General features: G+C 42.9%; 1 long non-coding RNA gene across 1 annotated transcript; it reads right to left on the reverse strand.

Annotated features, from left to right (window-relative positions):
• Positions 1 to 3,762: 3,762 nt before the first annotated feature.
• Positions 3,763 to 7,298, reverse strand: LOC142656301 (uncharacterized). Its single transcript, XR_012849648.1, has 2 exons — positions 6,817 to 7,298; positions 3,763 to 5,664 (listed from the first exon to the last, which is right to left on the reverse strand). It is a non-coding gene; the product is annotated as an uncharacterized LOC142656301 (long non-coding RNA).
• Positions 7,299 to 10,819: the final 3,521 nt, after the last annotated feature.

The following is a 10,819-nucleotide window of genomic DNA, read 5'->3' on the forward strand; positions in this document are numbered from 1 at the left end:
GGACTCCATAGAAAAACAGCTCCAATTACGTCCGTAATGGACGCTGCGAAAGACGCCTGCACATGCCATTACGGCTGAAATTACGGTGCTGTTTTCTCCTGAAAACAGCACCGTAATTTCAGCCGTAACAGACTACGACCCTATAAACTATGGATAGGATTAGATACAGTGGCTCAGCAGACAGTACCACACATGATAGGATTAGATACAGTGGCTCAGCAGACAGTACCACACATGATAGAATTAGATACAGTGGCTCAGAAGGCAGTATCACACATGATCGGATTAGATACAGGGCCCAGCTCGCTGACATTGCGTCTCCAGCGCTGGACCCAGGATAGGTAAGAATAATAATTTTGCTTCTTTATGTGTTACTGATTATTTTTGTGTGTTTGTGTTTTTTTTACAGGTTCGGTTGTTGGACTTCGGATACGAGGACTTCAATGACGGCGTTTGTTTAATTATCATAAAAATGGTAAATGAGTGTTGTGTTTTTTTATTTCACTAAAATATTTTTTCTACGTGCTTGTATCTTTTTAAACTTTATTATCACCGCCTTCGTAATGGCCGCTGGCTGATTGACAACCTCCGTTACTAAGGCGGGGCTTAATGTTAGCCGGTGCAGAGGCTACACTAACCCCCATTATTACCCCGGTACCCACCGCCACCAGGAGTACTGGGAAGAGCCGGGTACGAACCAGTACCCGACCATCTGTAGTGACGGGCAGGCACCGGGGTGGCCGCAGGCTGGTAGTATTAGGGTATGTTCACACGGCCTATTTACGGACGTAATTCGGGCGTTTTTGCCCCGAATTACGTCTGAAAATAGCGCCTCAATAGCGCTGACAAACATCTGCCCATTGAAAGCAATGGGCAGACGTTTGTCTGTTCACACGAGGCGTATATTTACGCGCCGCTGTCAAATGACGGCGCGTAAATAGACGCCCGCGTCAAAGAAGTGACCTGTCACTTCTTTGGCCGTAATTGGAGCCGTTATTCATTGACTCCAATGAATAGCAGCGCTAATTACGGCCGTAATTGACGCGGCGTTCAAGCGCCTGCACATGCCGGTACGGCTGAAATTACGGGGATGTTTTCAGGCTGAAACATCCCCGTAATTTCAGCCGTAACGGACGCCCTCGTGTGAACATACCCTCAGGCTGGGGAAGGCCAAAAACAGTGGCCCTTCCCACCCTTGTAATGCTGCCTGCTGCTGCTGTGTTGTATCTGGCTAGTTATGAAAATTGGGGGGGACCCCACATCGTTCTTTCCAATAATTTTTTTTTTTTTAAATGACGTGGGGTCCCCCCCATTTTTCATAACCAGCCAGATACAATAAAGCAGCAGCAGCCTAGCATCACCAGGGTAGGAAGGGCCACTGTTTTTGGCCTTTCCCCTCCTGATAATACCAGCCTGCGGCCACCCCAGTGGCCGAACATCAATACAGATGGTCGAGTACAGGATCGTACCCGGCTCTTCCCAGCACCCCTGGTGGCGGTGGGTACCGGGGTAATAAAGGGGGTTAGTGTTAACATCTGCATCGGCTAACACTAAGCCCCGCCTTAGCAATGGATGCTGTCAATCAGCCGGCGGCCATTACTAAGGCGGTAGTAATATAGTTTAAAAAAGACATAGAAAAAATATTTTATTGTAATAAAAAAAAAAACACACAGCCCTCATTAACCATTTTATTGATAATAAAAAAAAAGCCGTCATCGAAGTAGTCCTGGAATCCGCCGTAGTCCAACGACCGAACCTGTAAGAAAACACAGAAAAAATGATTAGTAACACATGTGTTAGGCTTAGATACAGGGCCCATGTGTGATACTGTCTGTGGGACCCTGTATCTAAGCCTACCACAACGTAGGCTTCGATACAGGGTCCAGCAGACAGTAATCTTATACAGTATAAGATTACTGTGTGCTGGGGCCCTGTATCTAAACCTACAGTGTGGTAGGCTTATATACAGGGCCCATCAGACAGGATCACGCATGGGCCATGTATCTAAGCCTACCATGTGATTGGCTTAGATACAGGGCCCAGCAGACAGGATCACGCATGGGCCATGTATCTAAGCCTACCATGTGATTGGCTTAGATACAGGGCCCAGCAGACAGGATCACGCATGGGCCATGTATCTAAGCCTACCATGTGATTGGCTTAGATACAGGGCCCAGCAGACAGGATCACACAATCTGTGATCCTGTCTCATGGGCCCCCTAAGCCTGCTACATCGTAGGCTTAGGGGTTGTACAGTCCCTAAACATTGATGGCCTGTCCTCAGGATAGGCCATCAATAGCTGATGTGTCTCTCGGGACCCGCAAATCAGCTGTTTTGAAGGGGCCGCAGCACTCGTACGAGAGCTGCTTCCCCTTCATTTCACTACTCGCCCACACTGTGAATCGCCGACACGGATTCACAGTGTGACCGGAATGAAGTGACCGGAATGGAGGGGAGCAGCTCTCGTACGAGTGCTGCGGCCCCTTCAAAACAGCTGATTGGCGGGTCCCGGGAGTCGGACCCCGCCAGTCAGGGCTAACCTTACCTTCCTCTTCGGCCGCGGCGGGAGTTCTGTCGTCTCGATGCTGTGCGCGGCGCATAGCGCTGTGACGTCATGCGCTGCGCACAGCGCTTGACGTCAGGACCTCCACTGCGATCCGGAACCAGGAAGGTAAGTAAAGTATGTTACTATAGTAACAGGGGCCCGCGGCCCGAGTTACTATAGTAACTTATTATTGATGTGGTGCGGGGGGCCGTGGGCCCGCCTGGCTTCGGGGCCCGGTCGCAATTGCGACCGCTGCAACCCCTATAGCTACGCCAGTGGCCGCGGGCATAAAACGCCACGAAATACCCCTTCTCTGCCTCCCATTGAAGTCAATGGTAGGTCAGAGGCGTAAACGCCCAAAGATAGGAAAAAGACGCCTCCGCCTCCCATTGAAATCAATGGGAGGCATTTTCGGGCCATTTTTGACTAGTTTTTTGGTGCGGTTTCCGCGTCAAAAAACTTGTCAAAAAACTCTGTGTGAACATTGCCTTAGGCTGAGTTCACACGGAGTTGTTTGCAGGAGTAAAATTCTGGCACAAAATTCTGTTTGGAATTTTGAGGCAGATTTTAATCTGCCTGCATGCGGTTTGCCGTGATTTTCACAGTGTTTTTCGCTCGCGCCCATTGAGTGCAAAAACGCAGTGAAATGCGCTTTCTCTGCCTCCCATTGATGTCAATGGGAGGTCAGAGGCATAAACGCCCAAAGATAGGGCATGACGCTTCTTTTTACCGCTCGCGGTGAAAAACGCATCCTCCTCCCATTGAAATCAATGGGAGGCATTTTTCGGCCATTTTTTGGCGCGGTTTCCGCGTCAGAAAACGTGTAAAAAAACTGTGTGAACTAGGCCTAAACGTGGCGCTGTCATAGGATACTACCTTTGCCACAAGTCAGTTTATGAAATTTCTGATCTGCTATTATTGTGAAGAAGAAGCATCTAGAAGTAACAACAGCTCAGCCATAAAGAGGCAGATCATGGGGTTCTTCTCTTTCCTGCTCTAGTATGACTGTGCCCCAGTGCACAGAACGAGGTCCATAAAGATATAGTTTGACAAGTTTGGTGTGGGGGAACTTGAGTGGCTGCACAAAGCCTTGACCTCAACCCTATCGAAAAACCTTGGGGTGAATTGAAGCCCAGATTACTAGACCTTCTCGTCCAACATGGTAGCACACAACCCACAAAATAATAAACCACTAAATAAACACACAACACTGAAATTTGGATAATAATGGCCACAATGTTTATAACCATAAATTAAAATCATGAAAACCAATATAAAATCCAGCTTTTAACTAATGAAAGACCAAGTCCGCCCAGCATGGTGACAAAACCCCTCTAATAAACATTGCGACAGGAAGGAAATACACATAATAGGGAGGGTGGATGGGTGAGCGACGGTCCGTGCTTCCAGATAACTGCTTGACCACGAAGAAACACGGTCATTTATAGTTGGATTCCCGCTGTTTAGGATTCCAATAGCCAATCAGCTGTCCTTATGGAAAAATCTGCATAAAAATAGAAATTTCTGGAACCTGTTCGTGCCAAGGCACAGCTGACCTTGTCCAATCGGCTGATCTCCAGGAAACATCTGCCTGGAGATAGAAACTTCTGGAACCTGCTCGTACCACCTGTACAGCTTACATAGGGGACGCCAATAAGGTAAGTACCATTCTAATACATATGGAAAAAAAGAAGTGAAAGGGGAAGAGAAATACACAACACAACAACCATATAAAATAAATGTCATTAACACATATTTTTGGGGTTCGTGCGACCATGTGTCATGAGCTTGGGGGGCCCCTGACATTAGTGTCTGACCTCACAAATGCGATTTTGGCCGAATGGGCGCAAATTTCAAAAACTTCCGAGTAGAGTGGAGGCTGTTATAGGTAACATTTTAATGCCCATGGTTTTGGAAAGGGATGTCCAACAATAGGTGTATCATTTGGCCATATATTGTATAACTGCTGTGTGACAACACCCTACTGTATATTGGGTGTCACCAAACTTTGCCAAAAACATCTGGATAGATTTTTTTTAACAACCTAACAAAAGAAATTACACCAGAACATACTGATAGGTGTTTTTTTTAAGGTGAAAATGCTCTTTAAATGTCATCTTTATACTAGTTTGCCTCAATTATGAAAGAAATCTTGTCAGTTGCTATGGTTTTTAGCATAGATTTTGCCGCAAAGACCAATTAAGTTATTAGAGTAAATAAGCTTTGAGTAAATGCATAGAAAGGGAATGCTGGTATTTTAGGGAAGTCATGTTAAGGTATATTTATTATTTGGTTATCGACCACTGTGTATAAATATTATTGCAAGTTGTCAAACTTAACAAATATTATTGTTGCATGTTGTGCGTCATAAGCAAAAGAGAACAGTCTATTGGGTGATTCTTGACTGTAGATGAGCAGAAAAACGAAATGATCACCTTCCGATTCCATACAAGTCTCTATTCTGGTGACGCCGTTGTATTTATCAAGCTATGTTGCCATAGAAACACGTGAGTAGAAACGTTCCTATGAGCTGTACTTCTGCCCATTTAAATAACACTGACATTTCATGACATGACTTTCAGTTCAGAAGAAATGCAGTTGTCCCTTTTAATAACCTTATATTGAGACCCCAGTGATACTGACACATACCTCTAAGGGACAGACTTACAGATCCTGAGGCTTCAATTCATTTTATATTAGCTAGGCTTTACACTATCCAGGGAATTCGGAATACCTACATCGACGATTTGATATAATATGCATGCAACATGATTAAAATGATTATTCATTTATGAAGAGTCAACATTGTCGGCAACACTGCACTTATGATGTAGCTGCAATGATAAATAAATGCAAATATAAATCAGTAGTAAATTTCTATGTTATATCTTAACAGGAGGGCTGCAAAGCCATCTTTTTTTGGGAGGTTATTAATTTTTACTTACAAAGCATAAAAGAATCAAAATGAATTTTTACTTCACTCATTGCATTTCATGCATCACAATAATGAGTTAAAAAAAAAAAAGCTCTTGGATTACCTTCATTCCTATTCAAAACATCGGTGATATCACAGTGAAATCTGACAGATGACAAACTCAACTCTGCTACAAACACAGCTCTGCTGGAAAAAAAACAAAAAACAATCTGCTACATCTGTGTACAACCTCTCACATATATTTTAGAACAACCCAGTGTTAACCATAACAGATTATAGACTATTTTACATTAATTCAAAATATTATTCGAATTCCGTAAATGGTTTTTAATTTAATCACGTGTCACAGCTAATTGATAAACAATCAAGCGCCATTGCTGGAGACCAGGACTCACACAAACAGCAGAGAGTCCCTGTGCTGGAACAATAGATACGGCCCATGCTCTAGTAAAGATTTACAAACAGAGAAGTGATCATTACAGAGCGCCACCCTTATAATGTACCAATTTCTCTTCTCCAGAAGTGATGTGCCTGAGTTCCCACTGTTCGTTGGGTTATTTCCTAGTCTTTTGCGACCAGTGGCATGTTGCTTCTAATGTGTTAATTAGGGCTCATGCATAAAATTTGTTTCTATACATTTTTAGGAAACTTAGTTCAGACGTTGTGGAAAATAACTGTGCGGAAATTAGGCTGCGGTGCAGAATTTCCCCTCCGCAACATGCACATTATGTTGCGGAGAAGCAGCGGAATTTCACTGCGTATTTCATCCTTTGCAATATAAATACTTAAATCTGTGGCAAGTCCGCTGTGATATCTGCAACGTCCGAATTACCTGTCAAATATGCAAATGTTGGTGCAGATTCGTTGCGTAATTGCCCTGAATCTGCACCAACATTTGCAGCGGAAAAATTCTGCCACGTGTGGCCTTACATAGCCTTTAAACTGCAAAAAAAACAGTGCTTCTAAAAACACTAGCGCTGTTAAAATCTATAATGCTTTTTTTAAGGCGTGTTTAGTAGCATATTTCATTTGGTGTCATTTTGTACATGCTATCTTTCTGGTGTTTTAGGAGTCCTATATAGAAGCCTATGGGAAAGAGTTTTAATAGAGCGGTAGGGAACATGTGCGACCGTCGCTTTATTTTAAAATCCTCCTAACTACGATCACGCAGTGAGGAGGAATGGGGGTCTGGACCCCTGATTGGTGTGGGCCCCAGTGGTGGGGACCCCAGTGATCTTACATTTTTCACCTATACTGTGGATAGGTGATAAATGTTAATTTTGGCAAAACCCCATTAAGATGAATTTTTTGGATCGGTTAGGGTCAATCTCCTACCCCAATGCCATCTTTTTCCTGGGATCCTGTAATATTGAGATCTCAGAGGTACGGTACTTCCGATCTTCCTCTTGGCTCCATATCCAGATTTTCAAATCCAATAATTCTAAAATCTTAACAAACATTCGTTTTTTTTTTTGTATATAAGACCATTTCATCTTCATTTGTGTACAACAACATATAGTTGTACGTGAAGGTTTCTGAAAAGGTAAAAGGTCACTCAGGCTCCCAGAGCTGCTTTAAATCCCACAGGATCCATACAAATATTATTTGTCAGACGCACAAATAGACTCGTTCATTCGTTTGTTCTCCGCTCAGCTGTGACACAGTTTGTTTCTATAGCAACTTGTAGACTGCGCAAGTGCCCAAGGATGTGATTCTCTATTCTCCTTCTGTGAATACCAAACACTATGGGGACGTCTCTACGATTCGTGCATCTTGATTTTTAGACCTAGAAAGAACATGCAGCAAAACATCTCAAAACAAATGTAATGTTGTCCTCGTCCATCCAATTTGTCTTGATTATATGTTTTCGCCTTATCATAAATGATACTAATTACAAATTCTGATTTACTTTTCATTATGAAATCTGGGCACACATAAATAGAATAGTTACAAGATGCTGCAATTACCACAATCTTCCTGCAAGATCGGCAATCATTGTATAACCAACGAGGCCAGAAACAACATATTTTTTACACATAATAAATCAGCAATGTTTGGAGATTCCTTTATTGGGGAACAAATAGGAATATCAATGGATGATAGATAGATAGATAGATAGATAGATAGATAGATAGATAGATAGATAGATAGATAGATAGATAGATAGATAGATAGATAGATAGATAGATTTTAAAGTGAGTCTTATGTTAGTTTATATGTTATTGTAATTCGGGCCCTCCGTGACATTGTAAAGTGATGCACTGTGTCATTAATAATGTCAATCCGAACACTGTTATATTGCACTCATGTGGCCGGCAATGACGTGATTAAAGGGAATTTGTCAGCAGTTTGAGCCCTCAAAACGACAGCGCTATAAACAGGACTGAGAGAGCAGTGTGACCATACCTGTGGCGTCTGTAGGTAATGCAAGTTGCATTACCGAGAAATCTACATTTTAATGTCCCCGGCGCCGCGATAGAAAATGTCCCCTTTGTTCTGAGTGACGGTCCTAGTTGTCTCCTGAGCAGAGGGAAGGGGCTGGTAGCGTTCAGTGAGGGGAGCCCAGAGCATTGAACATGAAGAGGGCTACCTCGGTGGCATCGGGAACATTAAAACGTTGATTCTTGGTCATGCATTTGCATGACCGACACAAAAGTTATGGGTACACTGTTCTCCCCGTCTTGTATACCGGTATATAGCACTGTCGGCAGTTTTGAGGGGTCAAAACTTCTAGCAGATTCCATTTATGTTATTTTATTGTCTTTTTTCAGCAGTCGACCTTGCTCTGCATGGATGGTTAGTCCGGCTTTCAGAGGTTATTTTGCACTGTGTACATATTGTGCTGTTGTTGTGTTGCGTTATAACCTTATTTTGTTACCTACTGTTCTCTTAAATTGTCTGGCTCCGGGACATGGCCCAGGCACCATTTTAGCTGGTTAGGCCTGTCTTTGCAGGGTGACGACAGTGAATCGATCGTCATGCTGAGGGTGGATCTTCTAGCATAAAATGGCTGTTAGCCCAACAAACAAGGTTTAGTGTTGGATGGAAGTTGGTGTGACCTGAGCTCTGGTGCTGTAAGGTGGGAGAGGATGGAGAGAGCTGCTGAGGAGATTGTGCTGTAGAGAAAGCTGCTGGTCGTTGAATCTTTGGCAGAGGTCCTGAAGAGCGAGCAATGTGTTGAGGCAGGAGTCTCCCCATTGTCTGGTGTCCGAACGTGTGGTCAATGGTGGGTGAGTTCAGGAGCCGGTTCATAAACAGCCAGTGGGAGTCAGCCAACTTGCGGCCTACTAGACCTTTTACTAAACTAAGACCTGAATCAAGTAGAGGTGCCCTTGGCCCTGTCTGTGATGTTGCTACAGCAACCAGCCATCTTCGCCTCCCTGAGCTTTGTCTAATTGTTGTGCCCTTCAACTTCTTGCACAAAGTGATCATTTTCCAGTGCCCAAACCTAATAGAATCCATGCCTTTATGTTGAACAGCTTCAGTAATGGTTCCCTGAGATATGTTGTGCCCTATTCCTCATGGTCAGTGTACATGCGCTGTCTTCTGCTATGCCATGTTTTCGTTCCCTGGAGTGGAGAAGTATACAGTGTCAAACCACTAATAATAAATTATTTATACATAATAAGTTCCCTTTATAGATTGTCAGGTTTTTTTTTTCTTTCCAGAAACAGCTTCGCATCTGTCTATGGGTTGTGTCTTGTATTATAGCTTGGCTCTATTAAAGTGAATGACATTGAGCTGCAATACCACACACAAACTGTGGACAGTTGTGGCACTGTTTTTGAAAGAAAGTACACAATCATGTACACAAACATAAAAAGGTTTTAGGACAGGGTTTCTTCTAGATAGTTCTATTTCATTATCTAAAGCAATGTCTAAACTAGCATAGCTTTGACTTCCTTATGTTTCCATATCATTATGAGTGATGCTACTGGTATTTTAGCTCCATAATTTGATGGTGATTTAATAATATGTCTTACAGCTGAACGTAAGATCTTGCAGAAGATTCCTGTTGAATTTCAATCTCTCTATGGCTGCACATTGTCTCAGTCTTTGTAGAGCAGCCCATGGCTTCCTTCAGGAGGAGCAGCGATTAATTACGTAGATCGCATATTAACTGACACCCTGTCTGGGCTGCTCCCGCACTTGATATTCACAGGACTGCAAACTCGCTTGTATGCCAGACATGAGCTTCTGCCTCAATGTCATATTATATTTTAATTAAACTTGTGGTTTCCCTGCATTTAAGAGTATTCCATTTACACAATCACTTTTCTTATAGTTTATTAGGAAAATAAAGGGGGTACGCCACAAGAGCCCCCAATTTCCGATTTTGGTCTTTAGACTTGCAGTCTAATGCTCTGTGCACATCACTCTTGTTGGCCTACGTTTAGCGTAAAGCTCCCGACGTATATATTAAACGTAGGCTGTAATGGATGCCTAACAGAGGCATCCGTCCACCATAAACTACTATGGGATACGTTTAACGGTACTCTCATGACCTTTTCAAGACTAGTATACGTTTAATGGATGCCCATGTATGCCATACAGTGGCATTTGTAAGCCATAGGCTCCCGTATTTAAAAAAAACACATACTGTGTGGTATGTGTTTTTTGCGAGAACCCGTTGGAAGGAATAGAGTATTCTACTACACTAAATCATTCCTTCAAAAGAAAACAACATACTCTTTTGGCTTCCATTAGGCTAATGGAGCCCTATGGACACGTTTGGCGTGTACATCAAGAGCTTAGACGCTAATCGTAGGGTTAAAATGTGATGTGAACAGGGCGTCATACACAAGGCTGTATTCAAGATCTGTATTACATAGCACATCACATGACGTCAAAATGACCATGTGCTGCAGTACAACTCCGTGGAAGCAGCGCTCGTACGAGTGCTGCGGCCCTTTCAAAACAGCTGATCAGCAGGGGTCCCGGGAGTTGGACCCTGACCCATCAGCTATTGATGGTCTGTCCTGAGGATAGACCACGATTTTTATTGGTTGGAAAAACCCTTTAAGTAGAAAACATAATCAATAAGAATCAAGCAAGTCAAGGAATATTTCCATTTTTGTTCAGTAGTTTAACAGGGGCCGTAGCGTTTGTGTAAGGACAGCCTAAAAGGAAAAAAGTATTTATGACAATTAGACATACAAGTTAATCTTTATTTCTTTCTGTCTGCTCACATATTAGAAAAAAAAATAAAAATAATGTTATTAACCGAAAGTCGTACTATTCAAAATAACACATTCCGGCTTGAGATATTTGCTAAACACCCAGGTAAATTATAGGACAAGCCTAAATACAAGGTGTGTCCCTTTATGTTGCACTTAAT

Source organism: Rhinoderma darwinii, chromosome 6 (genome assembly GCF_050947455.1).
Source record: "Rhinoderma darwinii isolate aRhiDar2 chromosome 6, aRhiDar2.hap1, whole genome shotgun sequence".
In the NCBI taxonomy this organism is placed as follows: domain Eukaryota; kingdom Metazoa; phylum Chordata; class Amphibia; order Anura; family Rhinodermatidae; genus Rhinoderma; species Rhinoderma darwinii.